The sequence below is a fragment of the Sorex araneus genome, chromosome X (assembly GCF_027595985.1).
Source record: "Sorex araneus isolate mSorAra2 chromosome X, mSorAra2.pri, whole genome shotgun sequence".
NCBI lineage: Eukaryota > Metazoa > Chordata > Mammalia > Eulipotyphla > Soricidae > Sorex > Sorex araneus.
In genome coordinates, this window is record NC_073313.1 from 268,289,675 (window position 1) to 268,310,543 (window position 20,869).

At 39.9% G+C, this 20,869-nt stretch overlaps 1 protein-coding gene across 1 annotated transcript in view; it reads left to right on the top strand.

Annotated features, from left to right (window-relative positions):
* Positions 1 to 20,869, top strand: part of UVRAG (UV radiation resistance associated) — a 296,340-nt gene that overhangs the window by 101,437 nt on the left and 174,034 nt on the right. The window lies entirely within an intron of this gene.

A 20,869-nucleotide genomic window follows, 5' to 3' on the forward strand; every position in this document is an offset into this window, starting at 1 on the left:
AAAGTGTGACTCACTGGGAGAGGGACTGTGTTGAAGCAGGTAGTTTAGGCTGAAAAGAACTGCCTCGTGTACCTGCAACTTAATTCTTTGCCTAACAATCTCATTCTCGGTCATGTCTTCATTATGAGACATCTGTGGGTGGGGCTTTGAAACATGCACTATCTTCCATTACTAGACTTTACCTTACGATAGAGTTGCCTTGGTTAGTCTCTCTTTCTCACATCAGATCGTACCCTCTGTAGGGACAGAGGAGTATCATATCTTACTCACATGATAACCCTTGCCCAAATCCTTGATAGGTGTTAACTTAATAAAGAATCTCTGGAGTTGGTCAGGCAATACCAGGAAAAGAAGAGTATACCGGGCAACAGCATGTAGAAAGATAGGGAATAGTTATCTGACATGTTAAATAAATTCTTCCAGATGTTTGATCACATTCCTCTGCTAGAAGAAGCCTTCTTGGATCTCATTTCATTTCCTGTACCTTTATTGTACTTAACAAACATTCTGTGCCCTGGACACTTGCCTTTATTGACTTTGCATTACTATATTTTTTGTCTTGATGCCTCCTAATTTCCTCATTTTTTTGGATCCCTTGTTATGTAGAAGTATTGTGCTAGTTATCATGTATATTATTCTCTTTTTCTCCCCCCTTTGCATAATATTCTCTTTATCCTTTCACCAACCTTGCATGAGAGGCCTGTGAGGAAACAGAGGCATAGGAAGGTTTACTAACTTGCCCATGAAGTGCAGCATTTCCAAGCACCTTACAGAAGCATGAAGCCTCTTTCACAGACTCTTGTTGCTTTGAAAAGAAAATACTTATAGGTCTTTGGTAGGGCAAAGGCAGGTCTTTCAACCACAACTTCTGTTCTAGTTTTCTTTGTTTTTCTGTTTTGCTTTTGTTTGGGGGCCTCCCAGGAGATGTTCAGGAGACCCGAGGAATACGCCCCCAACCTGGTCAGTTGTGGCCTGGGGATTTGGTCCTGCTCAGACATTGCTCAGACAGGGATTACATGGACTACTCTGGTCTCAGGGTCCTCCAGGCCACACCTGGTGATGTTCGGGGACCTCCGGGGCTCCACTTGACAGTGCTCTGGAGACCAGGTAGTGCCAGGTGATGATCAAACTCAGATTGGGCACCCTCACCCCTGTATTATCTGCTTGGTCCCAAACATTCTGTTTTTTCAGTGTTTGGTTTTTTTTTTTTCCCTCTGTTGTGAATTTTTTGTTTTTGTTTTTTTTTTTTTGGGTCACACCCAGCGATGCTCAGGGGTTACTCCTGGCTTTGCACTCAGGAATTACTCCTGGCGGTGCTTGGGGGACCATATGGGATGCCAAGGATCGAACCCGGGTCGGCCGCGTGCAAGGCGAATGCCCTACTCGCTGTGCTATCGCTCCGGCCCATCTGTTGTGAATTTTATGTTGCTTTATTTTGTTTGTTTTTTGGACCATACCATGTGGTGCTCAGGCCTTACTCCTAGCTCTGTACTCAGTTATCATTCTTGGCAGGACTTACGGGACCTTCCATGGTGCCATGTATTCAACCCACATCCTCATGTGCAAGGCAAGTTTCCTACCCACTGCACTATCTCCCTGATCCCTTTGAATTTTATTTTACAAGATTAATCAGAGGGCAGCATAATCTTAACACTTCTCCAAACTTTGTAGCTGAACAGAGAAACTGGCGAATGTTAAGAATGAATATCTAATTATTAATTTCTTATATGATAAACTGTTTTTGTAAACTTTTTACATCTGGTAGACATAAGAAAGTTTTATAATTGCTCCAAGAAAGATACACTTATTCAGAGTGTTTTAGGGATTCCAGTTTTGATATTTCATCATTCAGCTGTTCCGCTATATACAGTCTTGGAAAATGCAACTTCTCAGTGCTAGTTTTAAAACTTGGTTTTCTTTTAAATGTTAGTAGATTTAGGTGGTAGAAAAAGTTGTCATATGGAATTACTCTGTGGAGCCACTTGAATAGACTTGAAACACTGTTTATACATAAATAAATTCACCCCTCTGAAAAAGATTCTGAAGAGCACAGTATGTGCCACCATCTGTAAGTCAGCCCATATTTGGTGCTGAGTTTAGACTGCTTCTAGGAGGTGGTGAAAAGGGCCTCATAGAGAGAAAATGGAAAAAGGAAGGTGTTGGCTTTTATTTCCCCCTTACTTTTCAGTCTTCTTTTAATTTTTCCTGAGAGTTCATGAGAAGATTCTTTTCAAAAGTTACTATTATTATTATTATTTGTGTGTGAGATATGGTTAGTATGACACAACTGTGCATGTTGATGTATGACCTTTTTGGAGGTTGTCTTCCTTTATTTTCTTTAATTTTTTAATACGGCATTGTGATAAACAAAGTTGTTTATAATAAAGTTGTTTCAGGCATACAGTGTTCTAACACCATCCCAACTACCAATATTTCTTTCCCTCCACCAATATCCCAGGTTCTCTCCCACCCCAAGTCTATCCCCTTAGTAAGCATGTTACAAATTTATTTTATATTACTTTCTTCAACAAAATTAAAGGAATGAAAAATGAAATTATAAGAAAGTAAATCTGTAAAAGTTATTTTGAGGTAATTGATTGTTATGTGATTTTAACCTCTGTTAATAAATGCAAATCATTTAATATAAGTAGTATACTGCCTATACTCATTTAAGTTCTCAACTCTGGCATCTAAAATATATCACATTAACTTTTATACCTGAATCTTATTGTGGTAATTATCAGGTCTTCCCTGTTATAAATAAAGCTTTTTGACTTTTAATTCTGTGCTAGTATGTTTTAGAGCTTCCATGAAATAGGCAAAACATACAAATGGGAAATGTAATAAGAGGGAAGAGAATTTAGAAACTTTAAATGGACAATATGAATAGGGCTAAAATAGTGCAAAGTACTTTATCCTAAGAAAGGGAATATGATTTTTATATCAGAACATATCATAGATATGGCTTAAGTTTCTGCATTAATAAGTGAAGACTGCAATAGTCAAATCCCCAGTTGTTAAAAAAAATCAGACATAGAACAATCAATATAAAGGAGACATCAATTCATTATTGAAAATACATAAAATCCCTTAGCAAGCTAGGCATAAACAGACCTTTCTTAGCCTGGTAGAAGGCAACAGTATGTACCATAAGTGAGTGCCATACTCAGTGCCATATGTCCATAAGAGCAGGGAAGTTTATCCTGCTCTTAAAAGAAGCTCTTTTACTGCTTCTTGCAGAACTGATTTCAAGGCTATGAACTTCCTAAGCATTGCTGTCCATTAAGCTATGTATCAAATATGCATGTTAGTGTATAGAGTATAGTGTATAGAGTATTCTTGGTGAGGTGTTCTTTTCATTATTTTTGTACTAGATCTGTCCATATGCTTCTGGCTCGTAGAGTCTCATTTGATAGATCTGCTGTACATCTTACCGTGTCTCCTTCATACATAAGTTCCTTTTTTGGTCTTGTAGCTTTCATTATTTTGTCTCTCTTTATATTTTGTTATTTTTGAGTACAATGTGTCTTGGAGTTTTCCTAGTTGAGTTTGTTTTCTCTGGGCCTCTTGGATCTCCTGTATTTCTCACTTATGAGAAATTCTTACTGATGATTTCTTTAATGATTCTCCTCCCCCTCCCCCCCAATTTTCTATTTTGTTTGCTTAAGAGTTGCAACCGGCATTGCTCAGGGCTTAATCCTGGCTCTGTGCTCAGGGCTTACTCCTGGCAGGGCTCAGGTTACCATATAGGTGCTGGAGATCATACCCAGGTCCGCTGTGTACCCTACCCACTGTACTATTACACTAGCCCTTCTTTTATTGTCTCTTCATCATACTTGCCTTCCTGTTCTTCAAGAACTCTGAGGATTATATTGTTCCTCTTGAACCATTTCATAGTTCTCTGGAATGCTATTCATTTCTTTTCAGACTATTTTCTTTATTTGGGGGGGGTCACACCCAGCAATGCTCAGGGGTTGTTCCTGGCTCTTCACTCAGGAATCACTCCTGGCGGTGCTTGGGGGACCATATGGGATGCCGGGGATCGAACCCAGGTCGACCGCATGCAAGACAAACACCCTAACCACTGTGCTATCGCTCCGGCCCCCCATCTTTTCAGACTATTTTCTACCTCTGCTATTTTCGAACAGTTTCCTCCTTATCATCTTGAAGCTCCTTTATCTTGTGCTCGGCTGCTATTACTCTGTTTTGTTTTGTTTTGTTTTGGGGCCACATCTGGCGTTACTCAGGGCTTACTCCTGACTCTGCACTCAGGAATCACTCCTGGCTGTATTCTGGGGATCATATGGGATGCTGAATATAGAACCTGGGTTAGCTGCTTGCAAGGCAATGTCCCACCTGGTGTAATCCCTCCAGCTCCAAAACTGCTGTTATTCTGCTGTTCAGAGCTTCTGTTGAGGTTTTAAAAAAACTTTTATTATTTTATTCATTTATTTTTTGGTTTTAACCCCCCTCGGTTGTGTTCAGAGCTTAATCCTGGTTTAGTATTCAGGGATCATTCCTGACAGTGATCTGGGGACCATTCGTATATGTGGCTGGCATTTCAATCCTAGAGCCAGGGATATAATGCTGTTTGGGCTAAATGATGCCAGGTGGGAATGGCTCTTCGGCCACACCTGACGATGCCTGGATTGTCTTGTGGTGGGGGGAGTTGGACACCTGCTGGACTTGTAGACTAACCCTTATACTCTCTCCCAGCCTATTACATTTATTTTTAGCACACGTGTGAATATACACACAGATGCACACAAAATTTCTTTCTAACACAAATATTGGTTTACTATGACATTTGCTTATCAAAAAAATTAATAACAAGCATTCATCTAAAAGTTTGTAGTGAAATCTTATTAAGTTACACCTCAGGTCAACATTTTACATTTTAAGCATGGGAAAAATTCCTAGGCCTCGTTTAGTAACTTTACTTTGCCTGCTAGTCTATAAAACACGATGCTCTCGCTTCCTGATTATATATTATAATGTAGTGGTGCTACTTGCAGGTACAGTGAAAACCCTAAGAAATGTCATGTGAGATCACTGTAGAAAGAGGAAAAAACATAAGAAGGTGATGTCATGGAAGTCTTATGGAACTAAACAAATAACTGAGACTGAGTACATGCATTGCATGCTACAAGGGCTCGGCTTGCACCCTGGCACCACCTGGTTCTCCCTGCACTGCCCAGCACAGTCTCCCCAACCGCCGCACAGAGCTAAGTGGAGCCCCTGAGCACTGCTGGGTGTGGGGCCAGAGCAGCCCAGCAGCCCCAAATATAGTAGTCAAACATTTAAAAAGTAGTATGATGTAGCTCTTGGGCATACTTTGTTTTGTTATTTTGGCAGGGGCCACACCCAGCAGTGCTTGTGGGCCACTCCTGGGCCTGTGCCTGGGCGTTGCCCTGACAGTGCTCAGGGGATCCTGCATGGCTACGGACTGAACCCAACTTTGTAAAGCAAGCTCAGTCCCCAGGGCTGTCTCTCCAGCCCAGACCTCAGCGACGTGCTCATGTTTTTAATGTTCTTCAATCTTTAAGAAAATATCCATTTTTTTCCCCCATTCTACACATTGTCAGAAATCACAGAAATGAGGATATATAGGCCTGTCTACAATGGTTAAAGTTAAACATGTTTTCACATTGAAAACAGACATTTGGAAACCTGCATGAGAAGTCTTCTCTGATATCAAGAAGATTCTAGTCATTCTTTATAGAATATAATGACAGCGTCAATTCTTTGTTAATTATTAAAAGCTCAGTCTCAGCAATAAACTACAATATAGATTATAATTATTATAGTAAGGTGCTATTGGCCTTGTGAAATAGTTGGTACAAAGGACTGGTGTTTTTGGTTTTTTTGGTCATGAATACATAGTCTAAATACTTGATGTTACTGGAATGACATTTATAGCCACAATAAGTGGAAGACTGCCTTGGGGAAGAGTTGTTTGGGGATACTTCCTGCTTAAATTTATTTCTTAAGAATGTAGTCTTTTTCATTAGAAATAGTTTCAAACAACAGAAATTGCAGAGTCCTTCCCACCATACCATTTGAGAATAAGTTGGAAGGAGATCCCTATTTCTCCAAAGTAAATTAATGTATATTTTCTAAAATAAGAGCTTTTGCCTTAGGAAAACAGTGCAGCCATTAAAACAAGCAAGTTAACAGTGGCACATCACTGCCCACACCACTGCCCGTTAATTAACATTTAGGGCTCTTCAGCTCTGTCAGTGTGTCCTAATGGGTATCTCAGCCAGGGTAATCCACCGCAGTTAGAGCACTCTTTTCCCTCTGTCCGTTGGGAAGTCTTTCCTTGACTTTCATGCCCTTGTTTTAGAAAAGATTTGGGGCTATTTATTTTGTAATGTTCTTCAATTTTAGTTTGCTGTTTCCTCATAAAGAGATTCAAGTTATTTGTTTTTGGAAGGAGTCCTTCGATGTGCCCCATTACTAGTGATATTAACTGTGAACACTTGGTTAAAGTAAAGGCTGCCAAGTTTCTCCTCCATGAAGTTACCCTTTTGACTGCAATCTAGTTGAATTTCATAGGAAGGTGTTTTCAGATGATGTAAATATTTCACTTATCAAATTTTCACTCATTAATTTTAATACACATTGACATTTCTTGGCGTAGTTAATTATTAAAATGATAGGTCCCAAATGGTTGTTTTCTATTTTTAATCATTTCTGTATCAGTTAGTTAACATTCTACTGGAAGGAAAAGCTCTTTTATTTATTTACATCAGTATGCATTTGTGGGTCGCTTGTTTAACCAATGGGGTTATAATTTGTTATTATATTACTTCTTTTGGTACTCATACTATTCCAAATATGGCCATGGGAATGTTTTAGCCCTGGCTTTGGCGTTTCCACGATATGTTTCCATCACTTTTTGAATGCATTCTTATTTTTTGGCACAATGTGTTCCAGGCTTATATTTCTCCTTCCTCCTCCCACCGTACCCTATACTGCCCACACCTCCTCTATAAAGTTAGTCATTTCTCCAAGGGATCTTGGTTTCTTTTAGTGAAGAAATTTTTTTTAAACTAATATCTTGGGCTCTTTCGGGTCCTTAATGGAAGAAGCTAGAAATATATACATATACATACATATTTACACACACACATACACATCTGTTTCTGTATCTTATGCATCTGTTTTACTGTCTACCTATGTCAAAAAACATCTTCCCAGGCTCCCTTTTGCATTTCTTGTATATTTCTGCTGGTTGGACTCTTTTTCTTTTTTTCAGTTTTTGTATGTGTGAAAATGTCAGAATCTTAGAAGAAAATCTTAGCTTTTAACCCGAGTTTTACTGAGTATGGACATCTAGGTTGTTTGTCTCCTAATCCTTTAAAGATGCTGCTGTGCTGTTTCTGATCTTCCCTTAGAATATGTGTTTCCCTTCGTGTAATATGTCATTTTCTCAAACTGCTTTTCAGATTTTCCCTTTCTGTTATGGTTTCTTCTTACTCTTGCAAGTGCTTTGTTTATGATGTGTCATGGCATAGTTTTTCTTTTGGGGCAGACTTGGGAGGGCAGGGGGGCTGCTTCTAGGCAGTTCTCAGCTTGTTGAACTGTCATTTCGATGCAAGGGCCTGAGAATGTTATGCTGCACCAGCTCTGTGGTACCGGGTAACTCCAGCACTTCTGGGAACCTTCAGGTCCACACCTGCTTGTTTGTGGGGACCTTTAGGGTAGTACTTGGTGGTGCTCGGGGGTATCTGGTGGTTCTGGGAACCAAACCTGGGTTGGGAGCATGGAGCATGCAAGACAAGCATCCTGACTGCTGCTCTATGTCTTATCTCTTGGCCTATCTATTTTCTTTTCTTTTTTCCTTTTTCCTTTTTTGACTTTTGGGGCTACTTCTGGCAGTGTTCAGGGATCACTCCTGGCAGGACTTGGGGAGCAAATGTGGTGCCAGGGATTCAGCCTGGGTCAGCTGCGTGTAAGGCAAGGGCCCCACCTGCTGTACTGTCACTCACAGCCCAGTTTTTGTATTTCTGTCCCTGGGATTTATAGGGGTTGTTTGTTCTGTAGATTTATTATATTAACCAAATTTGGAAAATTTTAGTCATTAGCTTTGCAAAAGTGCTGTGACTTCCTCTGCTATTTTCTTCTCTTGAGCTCCATTTAGATCTCTATGGCCTTGTGAAATATATTCACAGCTCACTGGTGGTTTGTTTTGTCTCATTTCTATCTTATTTTGAAAAACTTCTACCTATACATTCTTATTTCTTCTTAATATCTAATGTTTAAATTTTTTAATGTAGTCTTCATCTCTAGAAGTTCATTCAGTATGTGTCTAACATTTTTCCATGTTTTATTTTTCTCTTTAATATATTCAATCTTTTATGGCCTCTGAACATTTAAATTATACTGTATGTTGTATCATAAGTATTTTAGAGGAGCAGGTTTCACAAACATTGTTCAGAGCACCTTGCGGTTCTTTTCAGAGATTCTTGGTCAAGTGGACCAGGTGCTTGGTTAGAGGCCCAAAGATATGTTGCTGTTTGGGCCCTGCAGTGCTGGGAACTACCTAGGTCACCCAGTGACTCTCGTGGGCCATAGGACTATACCCCTCAGTGCTTGGCGGGGTTGGGGAATGTGGTGCCAGGTATTGATCTTGGGTCTGTGCTTGCAAAGCATGAGCCCCTATGCCCTGTGTTAACCTCCCCACTCCCCATAACAACTGTTTCAGTGGCCCAATATGCATTGTGTAATCTGCAATTCTGGGTCAATTGATTGATTTTGCTACTCCTTTCGGATTTATTTTGTTTCCTTCTTTGCATGTGTGGTCAGATTTTTTCACTGGATGCCACGTATCGTAAATAGCCTATGGGGAGCATTCTTGTAGTTCCATGAGTGATCTTCAGATTTATTCTGAGATACAGTTATGTTACTTGGGAAGATTTGATTCTTTCAGGTCTTGCTTTTAAACTTTGTAAAGCAGGCTGACTAGTCTGAGAGTTGAGGTGCTTGCCTTGCATGCAGTGGACCTCTGTTTCTTTTTTGAGGGCGGAGCATTGCTCGGAGGATCATATGAGATGCTGAGGATCGAACCCACCCTACCCACTGTACTATCACTCTGGCCAGGGTCCTCCATTTCATTCTGGCACTACACTGAACCACTGTTAGCACCCCTGAGCATAGAGCTAGGAGTACTCTTCAAGCAATGCTGGGTTTGACCCCTCCAAAATAAACACCCCCAGAATAAGATAACCTTTGTAAAGGTTGATAAGAACAGTATTTAACCTATAGTTAATTTTATTCAGAAACTATACTTTTCTCAGTCATTTATTATATGGGCCACGGGTTCTGAACCATACTCTTTGTGGCAATTCGGCACTATCCTGACACTATTCAGTATTTCCTTTTCCCTTTTCCACCTCTACTCCTTTTATGAATTTCTTTTCTTGGGCTGGGTCAAGTTACTGCAGATGGCTGTCACATCAGTGTAGCACGGAGTGCTCGTGTATGACCCTTTGCAGAACTCTGGTGTTTTTCATGTGTGTCTCTTTCTCTCAGTAATTTCTGCTGAAATCTCTGGCATGAGTGGTTTCCTTGCACTCACAACTTTCTTCTCAACTCGGGACACCTTTTTGCTGCAACGGGATTCTTTTCTCTGTGCCTCAGCGCCTGGAAACTTTTTCTAGGCAGTAAACTAAGGCAAGTGTAGGGTTCGCCTCATGTGTTTTCAATTTCAAGCATTCCTGTTCTTTGTTATGGCCAAGGTCTGGAGAACCATTGTTTCCATGTTTTCTTAGCTTTCACAGTTGCTTTACAGTATATCTAGTCTCTCTTTCTCTATCTTGGCCAGAAATGAAATAATTAAAATGATCCTAAAGATATGTATTAAGGAGTATCTTATTAACTTTAGGGTGAAAAAAAAAAGTCTTTGCACACCATTTTGGTGAAAGATAAGTATTTTGCTTTGCTACCTCTGTATCATTTTCATGGCCCCCCTTTGTTCCCTTTCCAATTTGGTCTGAGCCAAATTTATAGAAACATGACTGTGGGTCAGGCACAGTAGAATGGAGTTTAAAAGATTAACTTATGATTTGATCTGTTTCCATAGAGAACACAGAGTTATTTTTTTAATGCACACAGTTTCAATTTTTATTACATCTACTTACATAAAAAATGTGATCATCTGCATATCAGATTATATCTTCTCCATATAGGACTTGATTTCAGTTCTAAAGTTACCCCTTCAAGCTGAAGATACAGCAGGTAGTGTGCTTGCCTTGCGCTTGTCCAACCCGAGTTCAAACTCCGGAATACACTTGGTCCCCTGAGAGCGTCTACGAGTAATTCCTGAGTGCAGAGCCATGACATAGCTGGAGGTGGCCCAAAAGCCAAAGAACAAAAGTCCTTAAAACTATATGATTAGTATACTGCAAATACATCATTTTATAATGTAAATGCTTGAAACTCTACATTGTGCATATAATTTAATCTAAATTTAAACAATGCTGTGAGAAAAATATTTATAATTAGACTTGAACTTTGATTCTGAAATAATGCTGGATTCATCAGAACTCAATTAAAGAGAACTCAGTTTAGAGATCTTTAGAGGGATGATACAATAATCTCTAAATCATTTGCTCTTAAAATGTTATAACTGAGTTGGAACTTGATTTTTCTTCTAATTTTTTCAGCTGTATAGTTTCAAAGACTGTTTTTAAAAGTCCTTTCATAACTACCCACAAATATATGTACAGACTTGAAAACTTAATATATTCTATATACATAAACATGTATTTGTACCCTGGAGAAATAAGTAGCCTCCTAGATACATAATCTAAAAACTATAGGAATATTCAGCTCTTACCCTTTTCAAATTGTTTTTTGTTTATCAACAAAATAACTTCCTAAAAGACTTGTGAGGCATTTTTGAGTATGTGTAACTACACATAAACTTCAGGTTCAAGGGATAAAAAGGGAGGAAGAAGGAAAGTTGTGTTGGTTTATTTTTTTGGAACCAACTTCAAGAGTTGTAAGCAGTAGTATGTTGGTAAGAACATGTGTTTGGAGACGCTACAGTAATTTTGATTTGTGTCCAATTAAAACTGTAACAAAACTGCCAATCTAGAAGGAATTTGCTCATTTTCTTCAGATTGTAGGCCAAATGGAGAAATTTGTTAAGTCAATCCTGAAACATTATACCCCAGACTAAAAGAGTAGAGACAATCACATGTATTGGCAAGTAGAGGTTCCATCAAAACAGTTCAATTTCTGAGAGCAGCTTTTAAACTTTCTCACGCCAGCTAAAGGCCAGTTATAAGTATAAGTCGCAGGCAAACAGTTTTACACATCAAATTGTTACAGAATTTAGTTCTTCGTATAGAATTTTACTGTAGAGTGTTTGAGCTTTACCTGCAAAAGTTTTTGTTTCCTTTTATGGTTTTTTTTTGTTTGTTTTTTGTTTTTTTGCTCAGGGTTTCCTTCTGGCCCTATGCTCAGAGATCACTCCTGGCGGGTAGGTCGTGTGCAAGGCAAACACCCTACCTGCAAATACCCACACTTGATCTTAGACAAAAGGCTGAAGTGCTATCCTACCTGCTATATTATCTCTCCAGTCCTCTTTTGTACTCTTTTTTTTATTTAATTTATTCTTTTATTGAAACACCATGTGGAAAGTTACAAAGCTTTTAGGTTTAAGTCTCAGTTATACAATGCTCGAACACCCATCCCTTCACCAGTGTGCTGGCAAAACTGGACAGCAAAAAAAAATGGGCTTAGACCTCCACCTATCACCATGTAAAAAAGTCAGATCAAAATGGATTAAAGACCTCAATATCAGACCAGAATCCCTAAGGTACATTGAAGACAAGGTCGGTAAAACCCTCCACGACATTGAAGCCAAAGGTATCTTCAAAGCTGACACGCCACTGGCCAAGCAAGTGAAAACAGAGATAAATAAATGGGACTATCTCAAACTAAGAAGCTTCTGCACCTCAAAAGAAACAGTGACCAAAATACAAAGACAATCTACAGAATGGGAAAGGATATTTACGAAGTACCCATCTGATAAGGGGTTGATAACAAGGATATACAATGCACTGGTTGAACTTCACAAGAAGAAAACTGCAAGCCCGATCAAAAAATGGGGTGATGAAATGAACAGAAACTTTCCCAAAGAAGAAATCCGAATGGCTGAGAGACACATGAGAAAATGTTCCACATCACTAATCATCAGGGAGATGCAGATCAAAACAACAATGAGATATCATCTCACACCACAGAGACTTGCCCACATCCCAAAAAACAAAGCAACTGGTGTTGGCGTGGATGTGGGGAGAAAGGGACTCTCCTTCACTGTTGGTGGGAATGCCGACTGGTTCAGCCCTTTTGGAAAACAATATGGACGATTCTCAAAAAGTTAGAAATTGAGCTTCCATTTGACCCAGCAATACCACTCCTGGGAATATATCCCGGAGAGGCAAAAAGGTATAGTAGAGATGACATCTGCATTTCTATGTTCATTGCCGCACTGTTTACAATAGCCACAATATGGAAAAAACCAGAGTGTCCAAAAACAGATGACTGGCTAAAGAAACGCTGGTATATCTACACAATGGAATACTATGTAGCTGTCAGAAAACATGAAGTCAGGAAATTTGCATATAAGTGGATCAACATGGAAAGTATCATGCTGAGTGAAATGAGTCAGAAAGAAAGAGACAGACATAGAAAGATTGCACTCATATGTGGAATATAAAGTAGCTGAGAGGTACAAGCTTACAATGTTGCAATTTCTGACAGATATTTCTCTGGACTTAGTTACTAAAATACTAAAATACAGAAATCCAAAACCATGCGGCTGCTAGTGCAGCCTCTCAACCTCATATCTCTTCATTCTCGGCAATGGAAAACAAATTATCAGATGCTTTCTTTTTAGCAGATGTGCACTCCTTTGTACTCTTTCAAGTGGTTGCAATCAGGTTGCATCTGTGGAGTCATCCCCACTTTCGTCAGGGTTGGACATATGTGGTTGCTTCATCTCTGATGTATTTGGGACCTTAGCTGGGGTTCCTGGAATTGTGAAGACTGGCTAGACATCTTTCTCCTTTTCCTTAGCAGCTCCTCACACACTACCAGCTTGGGCTTCCTTGCACATGGTCAGGTGGGCTTCTCGCCTGGAGGCCTGTTTCCCCCAGAGTGAATGTTTTGAAGGTTATAGACCAAACAGTAGATCCCACCTGTAAGGCTACCAGGGCCTGAAGCCACTGCCCCATCATGTTCCCTCCATATTAATATTTGCTACCTCCCCAATTTCCATAAATTTATGAACTTGTTCAGGTTTTTAACTTCTTGTTGAGGCAACTTAGAAGTCTATAATTATTTTAGTGAATAATTTACTTTTCCTGAATTCTTAGTTTATGGGCCTAAAGCTATATATAGTAGTTTTTAATTTAATACCCCCCAATTGCAGTATTCTTTCATATTTTTTTTTTGTTTCTAAGTTTGAGGCATTTTGCTGTGTACTTTAGTATGTTGATTGTACAATGAATATATTTTAAATTAAACTTACATTTTTAGCACATGGATGAAATTATGAAAATATCTGAGAATGATTTTCGTTCACTCTTATGCCAAGTGTGGTTCTTCTTGCCTGAAATGAATTATTTGAGATGTAAACTGGAAATCTGAAAAGTTGATTGTTGTTGCTTCACCCACCAGTGTTGTTGTTAGTTTTGAGAGCTCATCTTGGTTAGACCAGACACACTAATTATCGCATGCTTTCACATCTCTTACTGTCATTCCAATACCCACCTACCATGCTGCTGTTTACTTTTCCATTAGATTATGTTAATTTCCTAAGTAGCAGTAGTATTCTGTCCTATCTGATGTCACTATCGTGAGAATGTGTTCCTCTCAACTATGTATAGTCTAGACAGAGAAATGTAGAAGGCGACTTTAGGGTAGACTTCTGGCCTTGTGGGACACTATCATATTTAATAAAGCCATCAACACATTATTTGAGTGATCCCCATGTGTCCAAGACTGCTGTAGGTGCTATGGAGACGTGCATGACCTCTCAAGCATGTAAAGTCCACAACAATTTTGCTCAGATGAATCTGCCCAGACTATTTCTTAGGACATTGCTCTTATGCACCCTTTAGCACATCCCCAGCTTCCTGTTCTAAACATAAAAGGCATCCTGCTCTTTTAACGACCTTTAAAAACTATTCCCAATGCCCTCATGGCTATTTTTCCTTTTTGCATTAACAAAAATATGTTATTTTAGGCACCATGATTTACAGTATTAATAGTGGCGGGGTTTGTTGCACAGAACATGAAGCCACCCTCTCCACCAGAGTGCCAGCTTCTGTCCTCCATATCCCCAACCCACCCTTCTTTCCCTGCTGCCCCATTCACAGCAACATGGAACAAACCAAAAAACCCAAATGTTCTCATAGCAGCTCTGGCTGTAATTTTTGTGTGCTTATAAATTGAGTGTCCTTATTGGTTAACAATTGTTTAATGGAATCTGAGAGAGAAAGCCAGGGGAAAAAACCAGGTAAGTTTATCTGTTATTATTTATGTTTAATAATGGATATACTGCTTCAGGTATTTGCCTGCCTGTTCCTGGAAGGGGAAGGGGGAATACTGTGTATGAAAACCCATGCCAGGCATTACAAACACAAATCCTAGTAAGATACAGGTCTAGGGCCAGAGAGAGAGCAGAGGGGCAACACCGGTTTGATACTGGACACCACATAAGGTCTCTGGAGCACTGCTAGGGCCATCTGTGAGCACAAAGCTAGGAATAGCCCCTAAGTACCACCAGGTTTATCCTAAGCCACATCCCTGCCTCCTCCCACCTCTGCCTCTAGGGAGAAAAGAAAAGATACAGGTTTAAATTTTAGGATTATGGAATTCAGTGCTGAATAAAGGAATGAAAAATGAGTTATTGGTTCATCTAATTCATCACCAGGGTGGGTGACACTCCCTGCTGGGAAGGGGCTGTGTTTCCAGGCCAGATCAGTCGCTTCAGAGACATTTGTTGTGGGACACTGTTTCCTTAAAAAAAGATAGATTTACAAGGAAGCTGAGTAACTTTTTCAAAAAAGCATGAGGAAGGTCAAACAAGTTTGGGATCTTTTGTTTGTTCATTTTTTTTGTTTTCTTTTTGTTTTCATTTTATTTTTATGAAGCTGTTCACAATAATTCATTACATTTAATATTCGAACACCAATCCCACCACCATTGCACCTTCCCACTACCATATTTTGAATGCTTCCACCCCAAATCCCAAACTATGCCCCCCAAAGCAGAACCAAAACAATTTTGTATTGCTTATTATGAATAATCCTCTAAAAAATGGTTCAATCAAGTTTCCTTAGAGGCAAGTATGTGATTCATCCTGGAGCCATTTAGCCCTTGTATAAGAGATTACTAACATGTTTGTTAAATCCTATCAAATGTTGTGTGCTCAGTACATCAGCGGTGTAGAGTATGAGAGGTCATGCAACCCCAAATGTGGCTGTGCACTCTAGGAATTCTAAAATTTAGAAACGATTGTACAGCCGATTCACTCATGGGTGAGGCCTGTGTTGCTCTCTTCTGGGAACTTTATTTCTGAGTCTTTGGATATCATGGCAGAGAAGCCTCATCCATGAGTGAATCTGCAGAGAAACCCAGGTATGCGGGACTTGTGACTGAAGTCTCCAAGCCCACTCAGAGCGGTAGTGGGCCTCCTCCTCCCATCTCCAAAGTTTACATCATATAATCTCATCAGTTTGGGATCCTTTGAGCTAGAGAGAGCTGTGCCTGTGGCCAGGACTATAGAGGGACGGGATCAGATATTGGGATACTAGCCATACCAAATACTACAGAACCATCCCAGGGTTTCCTTTGTTTTTTGTTTCCAAAAGGAATTTCTGAATTTGCTTTGTATGGGATGTATCCTGTTTTGTTTTGTTTTTTTTTCTGGTTTGTTTTTCTGTTTTTGTTTATTTGCTTTTTTTACATTGCAGCCTAATTTGGAGTGGTGGGGGAGGGGGAGGAGTTTTGGGCCACATATGACTGTGCTCTGGCTTTCTCCTGGCTCTGTGCTCAGGGCAACACTCCTGTGGTGTTTGAGGGACCATATGCCATGTTGGGGATCAAACCAGTGTCAACCTTGTGCAACGTAAGCATCTTAAGCTCTGTATTTTTCTCTCTGGCTCTTGCTGTATAATTCTTAGAATATGTACCATATTTCCCACTACATTATTATTTTGTGAATGTTTGTGGGTGCGGGAAGAGGGCACACCTAGCCATGTTCAGGGACCACTCCTGGCTCTGTACTCAGGTCCCAGAGATTGCACCTGGGTCAGCTGCGTACAAGGCAAGCAGTTTATCCCTGGGTTTCCCACTTAATTTGTTGCTGTTATTGGCCTTGCCCTCTGTCCATCTGTCCATTTCTCATCTCCTAGGTCTTTAAAACATCTCTAAAACTTAATCCACTCCCCTAGAGGGAAAGTCAGATCAGGATACATCCTAATGAAAAAACAGGATACATCCCATACAAAGCAAATTGAGAAACTCCCTTCGGAAACAAAAAAAGACAAAAGAAACCCTGGAATGGTTATTTAGTATTTGGTATGGCTGGTATCCCAATATTTGATTCAGTCCTGGTAGACCAGGCCTTCACAGTCTGACACCTGCCTATCTTTGTGACATCATATCTTGCCACCCAAAGGAGCCTGTGCACAGACCTTGATAAAGTAGTTGAAGTTTTGGAAAATGTACACCTCTCTCCTTCTCTCTCTCTCTCTCTCTCTCCCTCTCTCTCTCTCCCTCTCTCCCTCTCTCTCTCTCCCTCTCTCCCTCTCTCTCTCCCTGTCTCTCCCTGTCTCTCCCTGTCTCTTTTCTCTCCCTCCCTCCCCCCCTCCTCTTTTCATTTAATCTGGAATATCTTTCTCCTTTTTTTTACCTGATTCTGGGTCCTCCTTTCAATATCAATATAGTTTTTCCTGGTCATGGTATTATAATTGTATATATTTCTGTATCACACTAATATAATTGTTTATGTACCCGTTTCTCCACAAAGTTTGGGCATTGTGAATATAGGAAGTAGATCTGAGCTCTTTATTTCCATTACCTAAGTCAGAACAGGCTCACATTTAGACACTATAATATTTATTTCACGAGCTTGTAAATAAGTTATGTGATTGAAGAGCACAGACTGTCTCCAATGTCTTTTCTCTCAACATGTATGTGGCTCAGTTTTGGTAATATGGAAATTGCTCAGTGTTAAAGGTAGGACAAATGAATAAATTAAAAATATGCCTAAGATTGAGTCAGACACTTTCCTTACTATTTACTCATTTATTAAATTTTGTATTTTTTGAATTTCTTATAACTGGAATCATATAGGGCAGTGATTTTTTTTTTAATTTTTTATTGTGGAAAGTTACAAAGTTACAAAGTTTTCAGGTTTAAATCTCAGTTATACAATGCTCGAATACCCATCCCTTCACCAGTGCTCATATTCCACCACCAAGAATCCCAGTAGGGCAGTGATTTTTAACTGCTGATCTGAAGACAGGCTACACTGGAGAAATTTCCTGCGTGTATGGGCTTTTTTAATTTAAATAACTTTAGAATTTTTATTTTATGTTAGAGTTTATAGCTCATACACAAACTACTCTTATAAATAATGGATTTTATTTCTATTTTAATAGTTGCCAAATGTTTTTATTTTTACTGAACCATCGGTATATATAAAGATTAATAATGACTTTTCAGTATAAAAACTTAGAAATGAATCTATGATGGTTTATAGATCAATAGTTTATTACTTAAGTGGCATTTATTTCTATGACTTTATCAGAATTATTTATATTATCCTGTTAATGGACATTTAAGGTGTTTTCACTTTTTGGCTGTTATGGAAAGCTGTCAGAAATATCTTTATAGAATACTCTTGTGGTCACATGCTTTCATTTTTCTTATTATACCTAAAAATGAAATTACTTCCACATGGGAGATATAAATTTAATTTATTAGAAACTACCAGTTCTCCAAAGTAGTTACATAATTTCACAGTTCTATTAGAAGTATTTGTTTGAAAGCTTGAGTTTCTCTACTTCTTACTGTCAATTTAGTAAATTGTAGTCATTATAATAGCTTTTTTAGTATATAATTTTGATTTTTAAATTTTTAGTTCTCTACATGACTAATGATAGATATTGAGCACCATTTATGTGCCTGATGGCCATTCTTTTTCTCCTCTTTTGTGAAATATTTGTTGAGACAATTTACCTATTTACTATCTGGTCTTAAATTGTTTATTTTTAGGACTTTTGCAAATTCTGAATATAAGCTCTTTGATAAAAATATGTATTATTTTAATCAAAATTTTTATTAAAATTAAATATGTGTATATATTTTAATAAAATTTTATTTGGATTTTGGGCCACACTGGGCTGTGCTCAGAGCTTACTCCTGTCTTTTCACTCAGGAGTCACTCCTGGCAAGCTTGGTGAACCATATGGGGCGCCAAGGATAAAAACCCCATCAGTCACTGTGTGCCACACAAGTGCCCTGTCCACTGTATTATCTCTCTGGCTCAGTATCTTAAGTTTTCATTTTCTCAGTACTGCCTTTGCTTGGACACTATGTATATATTTTATTATTATTATTATTATTATTATTTTATTTTATTTTATTTTTTGAATCACCGTGAGAGCAGTTACAAGTTTTCCAGTTTAAGTCTTGGTCATACAATGATCAAACACCCATCCCTTCACCAGTGCACATTTTCCACCACAAAGTACCCCAGTGTACCCCTCATCCCACCCCTCCCCCTGCCTGTGTGACAGATGATTTTCACTTTACTCTCTCTACACTTTGATCGCATTAAATATTTTAACAAAAGATCCACCATTATTATTTGGAATTTTCCCCAACAATCAGACCTGCCATAAAGGCATCATTAGATAATTTGTTTTCTATTGCTGATTATGAAGAGCATATGATGTGTTGCGGCTGCAAAGCGGCCACGTGATGCGATTTTGGATTTCTGATATTTTAGTAATAAGTCTGGAGGGATTTCTGCCAAAAGCCTCTGGGTTCCAAGATTGGTTTGTGTGCCTCTGAGATCATGGCTGCTCAGGAGCCAGGAGCTGTTGGTGGGCGGCAACTCGGGGCCTCGTCGGGGTGGGGAGAGGGACCAGTTCCACCCCCCATCCCACGAGGCCCCTCGTGACATGTCACTGCAGTCTTATAGCTGGCTGTTCAATAGACTCTGAAAAGCTGGCAGCCACTGCATTGCCAGGGAGATAAGGCGGAAGGGAAACACTTTTCCCCACCCGGGGTGACATGGTGCCATAGTTTAGTACTCAGTCCAGATGCATTTTTGCCAAAAGCTGCTGGGTTCCAAGATTGGTCTGTGTGCCTCTGGGATCATGGCCAATTCAGGAACCAAGAGCCATTTGTGGGCGGCAACTTGGGGCCTCGTTGGGGTGGGGAGAGGGGCCGGTTCCACCCCCATCTGGTGGGGCCCTGTGTGTCACCGCTCTCTCTCTAGTTTTGGGCAGGGGCAGACACTAGATCATTTATTTTCCATTGCTCACTTTGCATATCAGGAAAGGTCAGAGGAATAGTCCTGTAGCCACATACCAGAGCCATGCTTGTAGAAGTTCAAGGTCGCCCGGATTCCATCTGGGGAAGGCAGAGAGACTGCACCTGCTCCATCTGGGGCGTCCCAGAGATATCGGCTCAGTATGGGGCCCGGAAGATTCTCCGGTGTTGTGGTGCCCACCGGGTTTCTTCACTACTGAGTGCAAGATGGCGCTGGGGGTGGGTTGAGGGTATGACTACCGGCATCAGGGGCGACTGGAAGTTGGGATGGAACTGCCCTGTTCCAGTGCCTCCATATGGTTCAGAGGAATAGTCCTGATAGCCACATACCGGAGCCATGTTTGTAGAAGCTAATGGCCACCGGGATTCCATCTGGAGAAGGTGGGGAGACTGCACCTGCACCATCTGGGGTGGCCTGGATATATTGGCTTGGTATGGGGCCCAGAGAATTCTCTGCTGTTCTTGGACACTATTTTATTTAAATACCAGTCTGATTACACGTGACCCAGGAACACTCAAATAAACCAACCGTTAAAGATTGTTCTCCAAACATTTTAACCAATGGGGCCGTGCTTCCCTATAATCTCACAAACTATAGAACCAAATTTTTAAAATGTGCCTGGGGGTGGAAGGGAAATTGAGGACATGGACATTGGTGGGCACAAGTAAAGGGATTGGTGTTAGGACACTGCACCACTGAAATTCAGTGATGAATAGCTTTGTAACTAGTTCACCATGATTAGATAAATACAGTTATCTAAAACACAGGAGAAAAATGTGTATTTCTTGCATTGCGGTGTTTGCAACACGAGCTCTCTAGAGGTCACTCTCCAGTTGAGGCACAGAAATTCCGCTTGGCTGTGGTGCCTGCACTCCCTGTGAGTTGCAGTGCTCATGAAGTCACCCCCTCACACACACATTTTTTAATTGAATCACCATTCAAAGGGTTTTTTTTAAGTTATTGAATCAAATTATAGATGTTCATGATTGAGTTTCACTTACACAATTTTTCAATACCTATCCGTTCACCAGTGTACATTTCCCATCACCAATGTCCCCACTTTCCCTTCCACCACCCCTACCCCCCACTCAGCTTGTCTCTATCTCCTCTCTCTCTCTCTCTCTCTCTCTCTCTCTCTCTCTCTCTCTCTTGCTCGCTCTCTCGCTCTCGCTCTCTCGCTCTCTTATTCTCTCTCTCTCTTTCTGTTTGGACATTATGGTTTACAATATTATTACTTTTCCTCCTTCCCAGAGTAATCATTTCCAACTGTCATTGTCATGG